Below are 15,661 nucleotides of genomic sequence, written 5' to 3'. Positions count from 1 at the left end.
CCTGGGGAGTCACTGCTCCAGGATTCCCCTTCCAGAGCCATCCATATCTCTGTGTAGATGCAGCCTCTCCATGCTTCTGTGTTGCCCTTCTTTGGGGCCCATTCTTCCTGTGAGAAGATGCATTTTCACTCCCAGCTGTGGTTTGGGGGAGGACAAAGTGGGACCCAGACAGGTATTTAAAGAAGCAATGTTCTCTCCATCCCTTCCCTAACAGTAGGGAGCAAAGAGCATCCCTTTATCCCCTATACTGGTGCTGGCCAGTGATGGGCTCTGCAGGTGTCACAGCCTTGGCCACAGGCCACCCCTCTAGGGGAGCCTAGTGCTGTTTGAATGAGGTACTGGGGGGAGGGGCACTGATCTAGGGAGAAACCAAAGTTCGAGGGAGTACAGGGATGGGGGGAGGAGAATTGTCCAGACTTGACAGGCGGGGACCAGTTCTGCAATGGCCTCTACCATCCTTTGGTCCTGGAAGCCAGGGCTTAGAGGGAACAGAGGGGACAGTGCAAATGTTAGGGGTTTCCTTTCAGGTCCTCCCGTGAGCAGACACTATGATGGAACATAGCGTGGAAGTTGGTGGGATGGCAGGGGAACTCTGAGAACTCTGAGAAAGATACTGCCGAGCTCCTGCCAACCGGCTGGAGAGCTCTAGGAGACTTCGTAATTTCACTGAGCTCAGTCAATAGCCTGGAGCTATCTGGGAAGTGCCCGGCCTCTGCTCCAGTGCTGGGGTAGGTCCTGAAAGAAAGGTAGATCTAGAGGCCAGCAGCTCACTGCATTCCTCACACCGGAATGGCGAGTTCTTTCTTGAGGGGAGGTCCAAGGGACGCACATCGAAGGCTATCACAGAGGGGAACCAAGGCATGGTAAATGAAGGGTGTGGGAGCACTTCTGCTCCAGGAGTCAGAAAGAGGAGACTTAGATCCTACTCTCAGGGAGAGCAGAGTCTGGGCCCACAGACAGATGACTGGAGAAGGAACTCTTTTCTTCAAAGTCCCAAGGCTCAGTTCTGTGTAGGCCTCAGTAGTCTGTCATTGTGCAACTTGGCATGTGGGTTATGGTGTGGTGATTCTGGGAGACTCTAGAAAGGGATGACCCCCCCCCCCCCCCGCGCCCATTTGTTCTCCAACAGCAGCCAGTCTCTTGGTCAAATACTTACTGTAACGTCTTTGAGAATGTGTGTGCACGTGAGCGTGTCCATCTACAAGGGCATGTGACTGTGTGTCCTTGTGTGTAGGCACATCTGCTCCCAGCTGGTGTGTCTGAGAATAGGCCTTGGTTGGGAGGTGGAGTCAGGGGCAAAGTTCTGGGTAACTAGGGGCTGAGAGGGAATGAATGTCATAAAGGGCAGCCAGGACCACAGTCCCAAGGTGTCTCTCAGAGTTCATTCCTGGGCAGTAGACTCCTGTAGGGGTTGGAGCACTCCCACCCCATGGAGAGCTCAGACTCAGATCTCCCACAGGAGATCACCTCCCCACTTTCCAGCCCTGTGTTCCTGTGAATCGGTGTGTAGCTGATCTCAGGCAGAAATTCTGGAAAAGGAAAATAATGTGGGTGAGAAAAGATAGACATGGGGGCTAAGTAACGTAATCGATGTCGTGAGAGATTAGTGTGTGTGTTAAAAATGTAAGGGTATCAATTAAAAAAAAAAAAAAAAAACCAAAACCCAGAGATCTCTATGTAACTCCTAAACAGCTAAAAGAAGGAAAAATTAAGAAAACTCTACCAAATCAATAAAAGATCATATGTACGGAAAGAAGGTAGATTAGGGACAAGAATATGTGGCAAATAAAAACACAGAATCAAAGATCAGGAATAATTACAAACACTGATTGCCACAGTCCATGTGAATGAAGGAGAATTTAAGATGAAAAGTTTAAGAGAGATAGCTCATATTATTAGAATGTTCAGTCTATCAGGAAGATGTTTGGGATTATTATAGGAGAATTCTAAAACCTGTAAGGAACAGATGATTTTTATGTAATCAAACTGCTCGACAGCAGCAAAGAAGACAGACTGTTTTCCAAGATATTTTATGGGGTATCATCATGCTGATAATAAAACAAGGCATGGAGAGCACCAGAGAAGATGACGATAATTCTGTTTTATAATTTGCTGGATGTTAATAAATAAAGAATTTTATGAATTATGTTAATACATAATTCAATTTCACATTTAATGTTTAATTCACATTCCTACATACACATAGAAGCAGGAATGGAAACAAGGGAGGCACACCATGGCCACTGGGGTGGGGAAAGGCGGGGGCAGGCCTGTTGTCAGCTGACATGCCTCAGACAGGACCCTGCCCGCCACTGCCTGGTGAAGTGGGGGGTCCTGCGGGCCCAGGAGGTGTTTCTGCAAAGGCCTGTCTCACCTGCCAGGTGGGAGCCGAGACAGGAGGAGGAAACCCCGACTGGTCACATGGAGGCTGGTCGCTGAACCAGGTGTTCCCAGAAAAGGATGGGCCCAAAGTTGGGCTGATGTGGGCCATAGAAGACAGAGCACAACCTGGGCCTGGAAAATGTCAGGCACAACCATTATCCTGGTCCTTGCAGGGCTGGGGTGAGAGCATCCAGCTGGCTTCCTTTGTCCCATCAGTGGGACATTTGGTCTGACCTGGGGCCTTGGCTACAGCCAGTGTGTGACTTCCAGACTGAAGGGTGGGATCCGGGACTGGGACTGGGCTGCGGTTGAAGACTGGGCAGGCAGAGCAAGGGACTTAGGGGAGGTGGGGGCAGCCTGTCTCTGGTCCCTGTTCTGTCCCCCACCCCAGCCACCGATGTCTAGCAAGGAGGCCTCTGGGGTCTTTATGGACTGACTCTGCCCACAGGTGGATAACCATACTCCTTAAATGCATCTTGTTATCATCTTTATTACTGTTATTATTATCAGAACCCCAACCCCAGGCTCTGCCCTCTGATTTCTCTGGGACTGTGTGTGAACACCCTTCCTGTGGCAACAGGCGATATCAGGGTTCCCAGGCCCTCTACACCTCTCTGCATCGGGTGCAGAGACCCGATGGCAGCCCACATGCTGAGAAGTAGGCAGGTGCACTGTCCCGGGGCAGGGTCTGAGGTCTGCAGTCTGGTGTCAACCAGCTGGGGCCTCCCCGGGAAGCTCCTCCGCTCTCTTCCCTGCCCTCCCCTTCACGTGGGGGGGGGGGACTCTCAGTCCCCAAAGGCCTAGGTCCATGAAATACAGCTTGTCTTTATTTTCTTCAAATTAAATTAATATTGACTTGATCCCCTCATCACACCAGATTGGTAGAAAATGCAACTTCGGCCTTTCTTCGGTTCCCCAGTGCCTGGTGCTGGGAGAGTACTAGGGAGCCCTTTCCTTCTCTATGTGCCTTGGTTATTGGGCCTTATTGGTTGATTCCAGAACTCTCTTATTAGCCCAGTCTTCGTGGTGCTGAGGTTTTGGGGCCCAAGAAGCTTGGTGGGGCCCGGGGGTCTTTTGTCCGGGGTCCAGCCTCCCTGTATAGAGTGCACCCCTTCTCGAGGTGGGGAATTATGGGTGCAGCTGGGGAGTTTAGTGCTGCTCCAGGAAGGCAGTCCCAGGGAATCCCAAGGAAGTCTTCCCCTTTTCCTTGCCCCTGCAGGGTCAGCTCCCTCCTAGCTTCAACTCTGACCTGTTGGGAGACATCATCTGCCCAAGAGAGAACTCCCTTCCAGGGAGAACAGCAAAAACCATGTCACGGTCTCCTTGCCAAGTTGGGCCCCACCCCGCCTCTCCCAAGCAGGGCCAGAACGGCTGAGGTGACTGTTTGGAGGAGCTGTGAGTAGCTCCTGCACCAGCCTTTCTTCTCTGGAAGACACTTGGAGAGGGGGTAGCCCTCGGCAAGGGGAAGAACAGGCCTGGGGGGCTGGAGGGGGGCTGGTGACTGGCATCCCCAATGCAGAGAGGAACCAGCTGGGCGGGACCACCTGCGCAGGGCTGGGAACCAGGCCAGGAAGATGCTAGCTGGAGGAGAAGGGAGGTGGGAGGAAGAGAGTTGAGGAAGGAGAAATGGGGGAGGAGGAATGAGCAAGGTTGTGTGTTGAGGGGTGGGTGGGGAGACTGTGCTTAGGAGGCAGGCAGAGGAAAGGGGAGGGAGGAAAGGGATGAGGAGGGCAGGCCAAATGCTGGAGCCGGGGAAGTCTTGTAAAAGGAAGTCTTCTCTGGCAAGCCCATCCCTGCTACCCCCTTTCCTGTTTCATTCAGTTCCTCTGCATTTCACTCCTCCCCTGCTCAGGACAGTAGCTTCCTCATAATCTCCAGCTTCTCCCTGGCTCCCCACTCTCCAATCTCAGCAGCCAGGTTGATTATTCTTATTTTTTTAATTTATTAAGAAGAGCTTCAAAATATACAAAGTGGATAAAATAATGTCATCAGCTTCCTCGTTTCCCCCTCACTTAGTTCGTTCCCTATGTCCCCACCCCAACCTCGATCATTTGGAAACAAATCACAGATCTATCATTTTATCTGTGAATATGTCAGTATGTCTCTCCAAAGGAATGACCCCAGTAGCACAATACAATTTTACAGCTAACTCTCCATTCTGTAATAGCATTAAATATGCAGTTGTATTTAATTCTATTTTTTGCCTTATAATTTTTTTTTCTTTTAAAGAGAGAGAGAGAGGGGAGAGAGAAAGAGAGCATGTGCAACAGTGAGGCATGGGAACAAGAGGGGGAGAGGGAGAGAGAGAAAAAAATCTTAAGCAGTCTCTAGCATGCATGAAGCCTGATACGGGGCTTGATCTCTCGACTCTGAGCTGAAATCAAGAGATGCGCGCTTAACCAACTCAGTGCCCCTAAATACTTAAAAAAAAAAAAAAAGACATTTGTTTAAAGCAGGTTCACACATTATAATTTAGTCTAGAGGTTCCCTCCATCTCTCCTTCCCCTGCAAACTCTCTTTGGAAGAAACGGCGTTGGTCCTGTCCACCTGCTTCCCACAGTCCAAGTGTGCCGATGGCATCCCTGTGCTGTGGTTTAACTTATTTCTCCAAGACTGATGATTTTAAAATACATTTGAAAACAAGCGAGACCCTGTTGCTCTGCAGTTCAGGTGCCTGCGGACCCTGAGTGAGTGCCCCATTGCTGTCCTTCCCCTTCTGGCCTTCTCTCCTATCACACTGGCCTCCCTGCCTTTCCAAGAACTCACAACTAGCCCATTCTTGCTTTTTGGTCTTTATACTAGCTGTTCCCTTCATTGGCATTGCTCTTCTCCGAGTATCTGTCCTGAATCCAAGAGCTCTCCGCCTCCAACTCCTGGGTCCCAACTGGTCTACTTTCCTCCATGATTCTCCCTAAAACCGATAGCTGGTATTACCCTCTGCGTCTCAGCTTTCTAATGCCACCTACTCATGGCTCTAGGGGAAACCCGTCTTCCCCCTCCTTAGCCTGGCCTTGGAGGCTGGTCCTGCACCATCCAAGCCTTCTAGAACGCCGTGCTTTTTGTGCCTCAGTCCCTTTGCCTGGGCTGTTCCTTCTGCCAGGAATGTTTTCCTCCACACATTGCTCCATTGCTCGGAGGTGACTTTCTCATGCTTTTGGGCTTGAATTCATATCAGTCATCCCTTCTGGGGAAACTTCTGGAGCCTCTGCTAGGGATGACAGGTTCAGAGTGGGTGTCAGTGAAGGCTGGTTAGCAAGAGAAACGGAGTTCCTCTAGGCCTTTTCTGCTTAGACTTTTTCGTGACTCTAGGCCAGAGCTGACCCTTGACCACAGCTGATCTCTAATTGTGGTCCTGGGCCTCCACCCAGAGCTACCCATGACCCCAGACTGATCCCTGACCCATCTGATCCTTTACCCTTATTATGGGTCTTGACCCAGACTAACCTTTGACACTACTCATGGATCCCAGCCCAGAGTGACCCATGACCCCAGGGTGATATCTAAGTCTGATGACAGGCTAGCTGTCCTAGCTCAGCTTGACTTCTGACCCAGGCAGACCCCTGGCTTAGCTTCTGCTGCAATCCACACTGCCTACCATAGGTTGTGAGAGTGTGTGGCTCACCACAGGCAGGTGGTGTGGGAGCTGCTGAGCCACAGGTCCCGGTTGAGGGAGAGAGCCTCAAAGCTGGGAGCCTTGGGGCACCTGGGGGCAGTCCTTTGCCCATCCTTCCCCTCTGGTTCCCAACTCAGGGGGTGCTACTGACCTGGCAAGACACTTTGAGGCCAGGCATCAGGGAGGGGAAAACTGGCCGGACCAGCCCACACCTCTGTTTGCACAGGTCTGGGTAAAAATAACCTCAGCTATGCAAGCCTCTCTCACTTCCTCCTTATCCTGGATCCTGCCCAGGCCCAAGTCGCTTGCCAGCTGTATCTGCCCCTAGGTCTCTTCTCGCCTGGGATGGGCCAGGGGTCCAGGCAGCTTCAGTAACTCTGCTGCAGTCCATGTAAACCCTGACATCTGCTGCTGCCTCTGAGAAGCCACCCTGGGTTGACTATTAGCTCTCAGTTCATGGTGGTTCCACGTATGAGACGTATCTCCCCTTGGGTTATAAGTGACATATCTGTCCTCTGCCTTGAAGGAGGAGGATTTGGTTGGGGAGAGGAAGCAAGGAGGAAGCCCAGCCCCTGCCCTGGGATCCCCCAGGCTGGCCGGAGAGACCAGAATCTTCGATAGGGATGAGTCTAAGTGGGGGCTGCAGGCTTGGCCAGGCTGGGACTCTTGGGGTGGTGCAGACTAGAGGGAGGGGTTCAGTGGGAACCATGCACTGAAGGGAGCGGAGGACCAGGGAGGGGTGATGGGGGAGGAGTGTGTGAGTGTGCATACGCCTGTGTGCACGCGCATGTGTAACCTACAGTGGGGGAACAGGAGGAGCCAGAGAGCAGAGGCCTTGTGGGTTCGAACTGAGACCACATCTGAGGGTGACTCGGCCCCACCAGAGGACTGTGAGGGGGTTTCTGCCCCCAGGAAAGTACAGAACTGTGTGTATTAAAAAAATGTCCCACCCCCCGTCTAGGGAAAGTGTCAACCGGCTTCACCTGGGGCCAGAACCTGGTTGGGGTCTTGGTCCCCCGTCCACATGGAGGGGCTGGCTGTGTTTTACCATGGCCAGGCTGCTCTCACCTGGCACCAGTTGGCCACTCAGCTGCCGCAGTCATTTCCTCAGTCGTCCGACCGTGTGAGAGAACATCCATGTAGGACACACCCATCATCATCCAGTGGCTTGCTGGTAAAAGCCCCTTGGTTATTGGGGTGGAAACCGCAGCTTCTCTACTCTCAGCCTATGTGGTTCAGTGATGGGATGGAGCTCATCCGCCACTCTGGCTCCGGGCGTGGGTACTTGGCCCAGACCTGGCCAGTGAGAGCCAAGCTGGTGGTCACATGCTTCAAGCTGAGCCAATGAGCATCAGCCCTGGAAACTCTGCCAGAACTTTAGGAAAGAAGGAAGCTTTTTTTGGCTATTACGCCAGGAAAATATAAGCCCTCTGCTGCGGTGGCCCTATTTACCTGCTTGAGATTTGAGCCAGTACACACAAAATGAGATCCAAGAGATGGTGAGATAGATTTCGGATGACATTATTTGAGTGCTTGGATCCAGCTGTACCGAAAGCTCGTCTCTCCGTGGACTTCTAGGTTTCTGAGCTATACATTCCTCTTGGCTTAAGGCAATGTCACAGGAACCAGAAAGAATTCTAGTACTTCAACCCCGCCTGCTCCTAGTGCCCTAATTGTTCAGGGAGAGCAGAGCACAAAAGCCCACCCTGGGGGGGTTGGGGCAGGGGAGAGTGAAATGTGCCTGTGGCTTGTTTTAGCTCTAACCAAGAGACACATTGCCTCTGAATCTTCATGTTGGTCTCTGCTCCTGATCTCTGGAGCCTCTCCTGCATCTGGTACTTTTTCTTTTTTAATAGTGAGAGGCTCTGCTGCATCTCCATAGGGGGTGGGTAGGGCCGGTGTTCCCCAGTGCCTCTCCCTTAGTTCTGCCTGGACCTGCTGCCCTTACATGGTGAGGGGAGTGGGGAGCTGGCTCTCCACGTCTTCTCCAGCCCAATCCCACCTGCCTGTCAGGAGGAAGAAATGCTAAGAGTCTGCGTGTGGAAAACAGTCAGGCTTCCCATGGATGAGAATGCAAATTTCCATTTATTTATTTGGTGGGAATCATTTCCATATGAGTGGTGGAGAGAGGGAAGGACAGGTGGGAAGAAAGTTTTATTTATTTCTTAAATTTTTTATTAATATTTTTTCACATGGGGAGGAAGTTGTCCGTGCTGGATTAATTAGGATAGGGCTTCAGCTGCGTGTGATAAAGACCAAAAGAACAGTGGCTTAAATAAGATGGAAGTTTGTTTCTTTGGAACATGAAAGCCAGAGCTGGTATGGAGGTCCTTCCTGAAATGTTAAGGGCCCAGGATCCTTCCATTTGGCTGCCCTGCTGTCTCTTGGCTTTTAGCTTGGTCAGTCATGGCCATTAGTTTGTGAGAGCTGCTATAACCCAGGACCACAAACTGGGTGGCTTTAACAACACAAACTTACCATCTCACAGATCTGGAAGCTAGAAGTCTGAGGTCAAGGCATCCTTGGGGTCAGTTTCTTCTGAGACTGCAAGAGAGACTCTGTCCGATGCCTCTGGCCTAGCTTCTGGTGGCAGCTGGCAATCTTGGGCATTGCTTGGCTTGTTGAAGCATTACTCCAATCTCTGCTTTTGTCGTCTCCAGGTGCTCTCCCTGTGGGCGTGTCTGTCTCCAAATTGCCCCTTTTATAAGCACACCAATCATATTGCCTTAGGGCCTATGCCAATGACCCCATTTTAGCTCAATTATCTCTGTAAAGACCCTGTCTCCAAATAACATTAGATTCTGAAGTATTAGGGGTGGGACTTCAGCCTATGAATTTTTAATTTTTTTATTTGTTTTTATTTGACAGACAAAGATCACAAGTAGGCAGACAGGCAGGCAGAGAGAGAGGAGGAAGCAGGCCCTCTGCAGAGCAGAGAGCCCGCAGAGATGCGGGGCTCGATCCCAGGACCCTGGGATCATGACCTGAGCCGAAGGCAAGGCTTTAACCCACTGAGCCACCCAGGCGCCCCTCAGCATATGAATTTTGGGTGGATGCAATTCAACCTATAACAGTTATCCTATGTTGTATAACAAGTTACCCCTAAACTTAGTGGCTTAGGGAAATCATTTATTATCTCTCCTGGCTTCTGCAGGTCAGGAATTTGGGAGCAATTTGGCCAAATGGTTCTGGCTTGAGATCACTCATGGGGCTGCAGTCATCTCCTCCCTTCCCCCATCCCTCCCAACCTTCCCAAACTACCCCCCCACTCCCCAGTCCACAGTGCTGCTTGACGGATCCTCAAGGCACTGTGTCTCACTTCCTCCAGGATGAGGGGTCCAAGAGACCAAGACGGAGAAAGCTACCGTGCCTCTTCTAACTAGTCTTGGAAGTCACACCCAGTCACTTCTGTCACATTCTATGGGTCATACTGGCCCCTCCCGATTCAGTGTGGGAGGAGGCTGCACAGTGGCTTGCACACAGGAAGTGAAGATCCTTGTCCACATGGCCGATGGCGGCTCACCACCACTTCTGCTTTTTACTCAGCAGGAAGGACAGAGCACTCCTTCCTGGTGACAGAGTGACTTGGAGGTAACCTAGTCCCCTGGGGAGACATGTCTTCGGGCTTCCTGTGGGATATCACTTGCCACAACTTAGTCATGGCCACACGCAGTGCAACACGCAGCTGGGAAATGTGGCCTTTATCGGGGCAAGCATGTGCCCTTGCTTCAAAATTCTGTTACTGTCTTAATGTGAGTTTCTCTGAGAGCAGAACCTGGGACAGTGGATAGAGAAAGCCAGTTTTTCCCTTGTCAGTAGGGAAAGCCCCAGTCCTCTACTCCTTGTGGGTTTCCCTTACTACTCAAGCAGAGCACTTCCCTTCGGACGCTTTTGGTCACCAGTGTTGTGGGTGGGGTTTCCCTACCAAGCAATTTTGTGACACCAGCTGCGTGTCCTACGATTTAACTCTGTTTTGTCACTTCCATTTGAAGATAGCCTCAGATCCCACTGGTTAAGGCTCCGTCCCATGAGAACACCCACCACACTTCCGATGCCAATTTGCCCGGTTCAGGTTGTCACCTCGGCTTTTCCTAATCACCGTTCCTGTGCCCTGTCCTTGTGTTATATTAAATTGATGAAGTGCTCACAGAACTCAGGGAAACACTTTCCCCAGTTAGTTAAAGAATATGACAAAGGATTCAGATGAACAGCCAGAGGAAGAGATAAATAGGGCGAGGCCTGGGAGGGTCTCTAGAGCAAGAGCTTCTGTCCCCGAGGAGTTGGGGTACGTCACCCTATGGGTCCATGGATGTATTTGCAAACCCAGGAGCTATCCTGACCCTGTACTTTTGGGATTCTTACAGAGGGCTCCTCACATGGGCATGATTGATGGATCATTAACTCCATTTTCAGTGCTCCTTCCTTCTTTTTTTCTTTAAAGATTTATTTATTTATTTTTTAGGGAGAGAGAGCATGAGTGGGAGGGACAGAGGGAGAGGGAGTACGAATCTTAAGCAGATGCTGCACCATGCAGGACTCGATCTCACAACCCCTGAGATCAGGACCTGAGCAGAAACCCAGAGTCAGACGCTTAACTGACTGCCACCCAGATGCCCCTCAGTGCTCCTTCTTAAGAACATGGTGGGCAGGGCTGAAAATTTCAAGTTTCTAATTATGGCTTGGTCTCTCTGGTGAGCAGTCCCTATCTAGGAGCCATGCAGCCACCCACTGGAGTTGTCACACCAGCACAGGCAGGAAAGTTGGGTGCAGTTTATTTGGGAGGTGATCCTATGGGACTGGAGGAGGAGGGCAGGGAGTTGGCTCTTGAGGCCTCTGCTTTAGGGGATGGGGGCTCAGCTCAGCAAAGACCTCCCAGAGAGGTCATGCTGGAGGTCGGAAGCTGGGCTTTCGATGTGGGCTCCAACCTGGGAAATAACTCTCCTGTACTTCCTAACTCTACCAATCCCCCCCGCTCCCATCTCCTGGCTCCATGGCTTTGGAGACAGTGCTGAGACAAAGGGAGAGATCTCTGTGCTTTGGAAGTGGGATGCTAAAAGCTTACCCAGGACTGTCGACCACAGCTGTGGCTGTGATCAGAGGAGGGACCCCCCAAAGCACCTGTTCCACCATAGAAGAAGTAGAGAACAGTTAGGGGAGCCACTGTGGCATCTTTGACCGAGATAGTCTGCTGATTTTGCCTGCGTGCTACCCAAAGTGCCTGAGCACAGGAATCTATCTGGGCTATGAGGTTTGAGGGGCTGCTGTTAGCCCCTGTCTCCTTAGAGCTGGCGCTGTAGGCTCACTCTAGTTCCTGTCCTGGGGCTTACTTCTTGGCCCTGTCTCTCCGGCCCAAAGGACAGCCGATGTGGACCACCTCCAGGAAACCCCGGAGCTTGATCAGTCCCTGGCCCCCAACAGGAAAATTGAGGGCTTCTTTGTGGGACCAAAACCCTAGTCCAGGGGACCACAGACATTCCCCTTAGGATCTCACCTTCCACTCCATCCAGCTAGGGATCCTCTTCGGCCAAGATCCATGCTGGGCATAATGGAAACATTCAGAAATGGAAGACAGAGTACAAGTTAAAAAAGGTAAGGGAGGGGCACCTGGGTGGCTCAGTGGGTTAAGCCTCTGCCTTCAGCTTAGGTCATGATCTCAGGGTCCTGGGATCGATCCCCGCATTGGGCTCTCTGCTCAGCCGGGAGTCTGCTTCCCCCCCAACCTCTTTCTGCCTCTCTGCCTACTTGTGATCTCTTTGTCACATAAATAAATAAAAATCTTAAAAAATAAAAAAAAAGGTAAGTGGAAGGAAGAGAGGGAACAAAGCCTTCTCCTAGTCTGACTTCCCAGCTCCCATCCCAGAATGCTCATTTCTAGCACTCCTGGTCCCTCTCCACAAGGGTTGAAAGAGGACCCCTCCAGGTTGGAGTTTACCCCTTCCCTCTCCCCTGGGGAGTGGGGGTCACTCTGTGGCAGGGGCTGGAATCTTGTCACTGTCATGGACCCTCTGGTGAAGCCTGTGGACTCTGGTTAGGGTGATATTTTTAAAACATTAAAAATAAAACATAAAGGATTGCAAAGGAACTCACTTGAAATAAAACACAAATTGGTGTCGTCATCATCTGTTCCCTGTATTTCTTTCTTTTTTTTTTTAAAGATTTTATTTATTTATTTGACAGAGAGAGATGACAAGCAGGCAGAGAGACAGGCAGAGAGAGAGGAGGAAACAGGCTCCCTGCTGAGCAGAGAGCCTGATTTGGGGCTCGATCTCAGGACCCTGGGATCATGACCTGAGCCGAAGACAGTGCTTAACCCACTGAGCCACCCAGGCATCCCTGTTCCCTGTATTTCTTAATTCACATATCAAATGACAAGACCTAGCAACAGGCTCAATAGCTACAGTGACTAAAAATATTTTTAAAAGATTATTTATTTATTTATTTATTTTAGAGTGTGTGGGAGGGGCTGAAGAAGAGGAAGAGTGAGAATCTGAAACGGACTCCATGCTGAGTGTGGAGCCTGATGCAGGACTCAATCTCATGACCCTGAGATCACGACCTGAGCCGAAACCAAGAGTGGGATGCTCAACCAACCAAGCCACCCAGGTGCCCCTTTTTAAAAATTGTTTTTCAGAGATTTATTTATCTGAGAAAGAGAGAGGATAGTTACTTTATTTATTTATTTTTAAGATTTTATTTATTTATTTGACAGAGAGAGGTCAAAAGTTGGCAGAGAGACAGGCAGAGAGAGAGGGGGAAGCAGGCTCCCTGCTGAACAGAGAGCCCGATGCAGGGCCCAATCCCAGGATCCTGAGATCATGACCTGATCCGAAGGCAGAGGCTTAACCCACTGAGCTACTCAGGCACCTGAGAGGATAGTGACTTTAAAGCGGGGATGAGAGTGGGTGACATTTTGAGGCCTCTCCGCTGGCGGGAAAGTGAAATGAGAATATTTGGGATTTCTGTTGGTGACTAAGTCACAGCTCCTGCAGGTACCACTGTGTGTTCTTGCCTACATGCATAGCAGAAGAAAATGCTGAATTTCAGTTAAAAGTTAGTGGGAATAAAGTTGCCATTTTCTCCCACCCTAAAATATGGACCCCCCTGATTTCTATTTATGTATTCTTTGGGGGTCAGTGGACCCAGGGGTAAAATGCCCTGTTCTCTGGGGAGCCTCACCCAAGATGGGTCGCCTTCTCAGGCCTCGTGGACCCTGTTGGAGATCCCTTCCTTGCCTGGACTGGTTGTTGTTGGTACAGATGAGGTCGGAAGAAATTCTAGCCCGTGTGCATCCAAACCATGGGGCTGGGTGGGAAACTCTAGCCTCCTGATCCTCATGGCTTCTAGGCAACAGCAAAGCTAGCAAAGTCAGCCCCGCTTTGGGCTGGGAGCTCAGTCGGGAAGGATAGTGCTGTTGTGGAAGGTGAGTGCAGTCAGGGCCGCCAGAATGCTGAAGAGCCTTAGGGAAAAGAGAGAGGGCATTTTTGATGGGCTTTAGGAAGGTGTGGCTGGGACACTGGCCTGTGAGAGTCAAGTGCGATTTGCATGGTGGTGGAGGATTGCACCAGCAGGAGACACAGCATGTTTCTGTGAGGCCACTGCTGGAGAGTCGGGAGGGCGGGACAGTAAGAAGGGAGGTCGGGCCAGGCACAGGCACAGAGATGAGCAGGCAGGCAGGCTGGGCCCCAGCTCCACAGTGCTGAGCCTGCGGGCATTTCCTCATGTGGACACCACCAGGAGAGCCGGTCCGGCCACCAGTCTGCATCTTGGCTTTAGGACAGTGAGATGCAGAAGTGCCAGCTGCCAGACCCTCTAGCTGGAAGCCACTGCCCTCATTAGCTAGTGTGGGATCAGCTGCTTTGAGGCTCAGCAACCCACATGTCTTAGAGTTTGTAAATCTCCAGATTAAAAAACGAGTTGCAACATTTGCCTTAAGCCTGGCTCATGCATGTCCATGTCCGGGCTTGTGGCATTTCTTGTGGGGGCTGTGGAGGCGAGTCCCAAGGGATGGGGGTGGGGTGTGTGTCCTGGGACCCTGGCTATGCCTGCCCCCACTGTATGCATCCTTGAATGCATTTCCCAGGAGTCTCTAGAGGAGTAGAGAAGAACAGGCCCCGGGACTGGCTGGAGGCTGTGGACAGGAGGCCCAGCCTCCTTCAGCCTCAGCATCCCCTGAGAGGGGTCAAGGCTCGACCAGACTGGATCACTTCATTCCAGTCCTGACCCCAGAGATGCTTGCTGGCCTTGGTGGCTCTTTATCAGCATCTTGGCTCTGTCTCTTGTCCACTCCCCAGCCCATTGTAGATGCCTGGCTCCAGATGTCCTCTCTGACACCTCCGTCCTCCACAAACCGCCCCAGCCCCCAAGTCTTTCCACAGCCTGCCTCCCCACCCTCCCTACCGCCTGTCAGAGAGGGCTTTCCAGAACATACAGCAGATGGGGCCACTCCTCTGCCCCTCCAGTCGAGGTCTCCCACTGCCCAAAGAACACAGTTGCTTATACTGACATCCTAGCTCCCTTGCTTTTGAAGTCACGTAACCGAACACTTTATCATGGGGGGGTGGGGTGGGTGCATGAGGGAGCAATGCAGTAAGCCTTCTCGGCTTGAGTTTCAACTCTACCACATGTCAGCTGTGTGACTTTGGGCAAGATGCTTAACTTCTCTGCACCTCAGTTTCTTCATCTGTAAAATGGAGACAGTTAAGAGTCCCCGCATCTGGGAGTGGGTGAGGATTAAATGAGCTAGCTTATGTAAAACATGTAGCACTTTGCTTGGCATATAGTACGTTCTCTGTTAAAGGTAGCCCTTATCACCGGCTTCAGGCTGCCCTCCTTCCACTCCCACTGTGGCCCAATATTCTGTCACCTGCTAACTGCCCTCAATCTCCCAATGACTAGAAGTTCCATCAAGACTTCCCAGTGCTGGGACACCTGGGTGGCTCAGACGGTTATACATCTTACCTTCGGCTTAGGTCATGATCCCAGAGTCCTGGGATCGAGTTCCACGTCGGGCTCCCTACTCAGCCGGGGGTCTGCTCTTCTCCCTCTCCCTCTGCTCCTTCCCACTGCTCATACTCTGTCTCTGTCTCTCAAAGTAATGAATAAAACCTAAAAAAAAAAAAAAAAGAAAAAGAAAAGACTTTCCAGGGTAGCCCTCTATTTGTTATCTATAGCTGTGTGACCAATGACCACAAACTTAGCAGCTTAAAACAATGAATATTTATTATCTCACAGTCTCTGTGGGTCATGGGTCTAAGCATGGTTTGCTGGGTCCCTCCTAACTCAGGGTTTCATGAAGCTGTCAGCCAAGCTGTCAGCCAAGGCTGTGGTCTTATCTGAGGCTTAATTGGGGAAGGATTGACTTCTGAGAGCGCAGAGTTGTTGAAAGGGTTAAGTTTCTTGTAGCTTGGGACTAAGGGCCTCATTTTCTTGTTTGCTGCTGGGGGACCTTTCAGGTTGCTAGCTAGAGGCTGTCATCAGCATCTAGAGGCTGTCTGGGTTTCTTGCCACACATGGCTGCTTGCTCCCTCAAAGCCAGGAACGGAGAGAGACAATAGCAAGATGGGCACTATATTCTTTTTTTTGTTCAGATTTTATGTATTCATTTGAGAGAGAGAGTGTGTGCATAAGCATGAGCGGGGAGTGGGAGGGGGTGGAAGGACAGAGAAA

At 51.0% G+C, this 15,661-nt stretch overlaps 1 long non-coding RNA gene across 1 annotated transcript; it reads right to left on the bottom strand.

The window, feature by feature from the left end:
• Window positions 1-8,463: 8,463 nt before the first annotated feature.
• On the bottom strand, window positions 8,464-15,138 carry LOC132009944 (uncharacterized). The gene is made up of 3 exons (XR_009402103.1): window positions 14,954-15,138; window positions 11,487-11,531; window positions 8,464-8,693 (listed from the first exon to the last, which is right to left on the bottom strand). It is a non-coding gene; the product is annotated as an uncharacterized LOC132009944 (long non-coding RNA).
• Between the last annotated feature and the right edge of the window lie 523 nt (window positions 15,139-15,661).

Source organism: Mustela nigripes, chromosome 2 (genome assembly GCF_022355385.1).
Source record: "Mustela nigripes isolate SB6536 chromosome 2, MUSNIG.SB6536, whole genome shotgun sequence".
Lineage (NCBI taxonomy): Eukaryota > Metazoa > Chordata > Mammalia > Carnivora > Mustelidae > Mustela > Mustela nigripes.
This window is presented reverse-complemented; position numbering and strand designations above follow the sequence as displayed.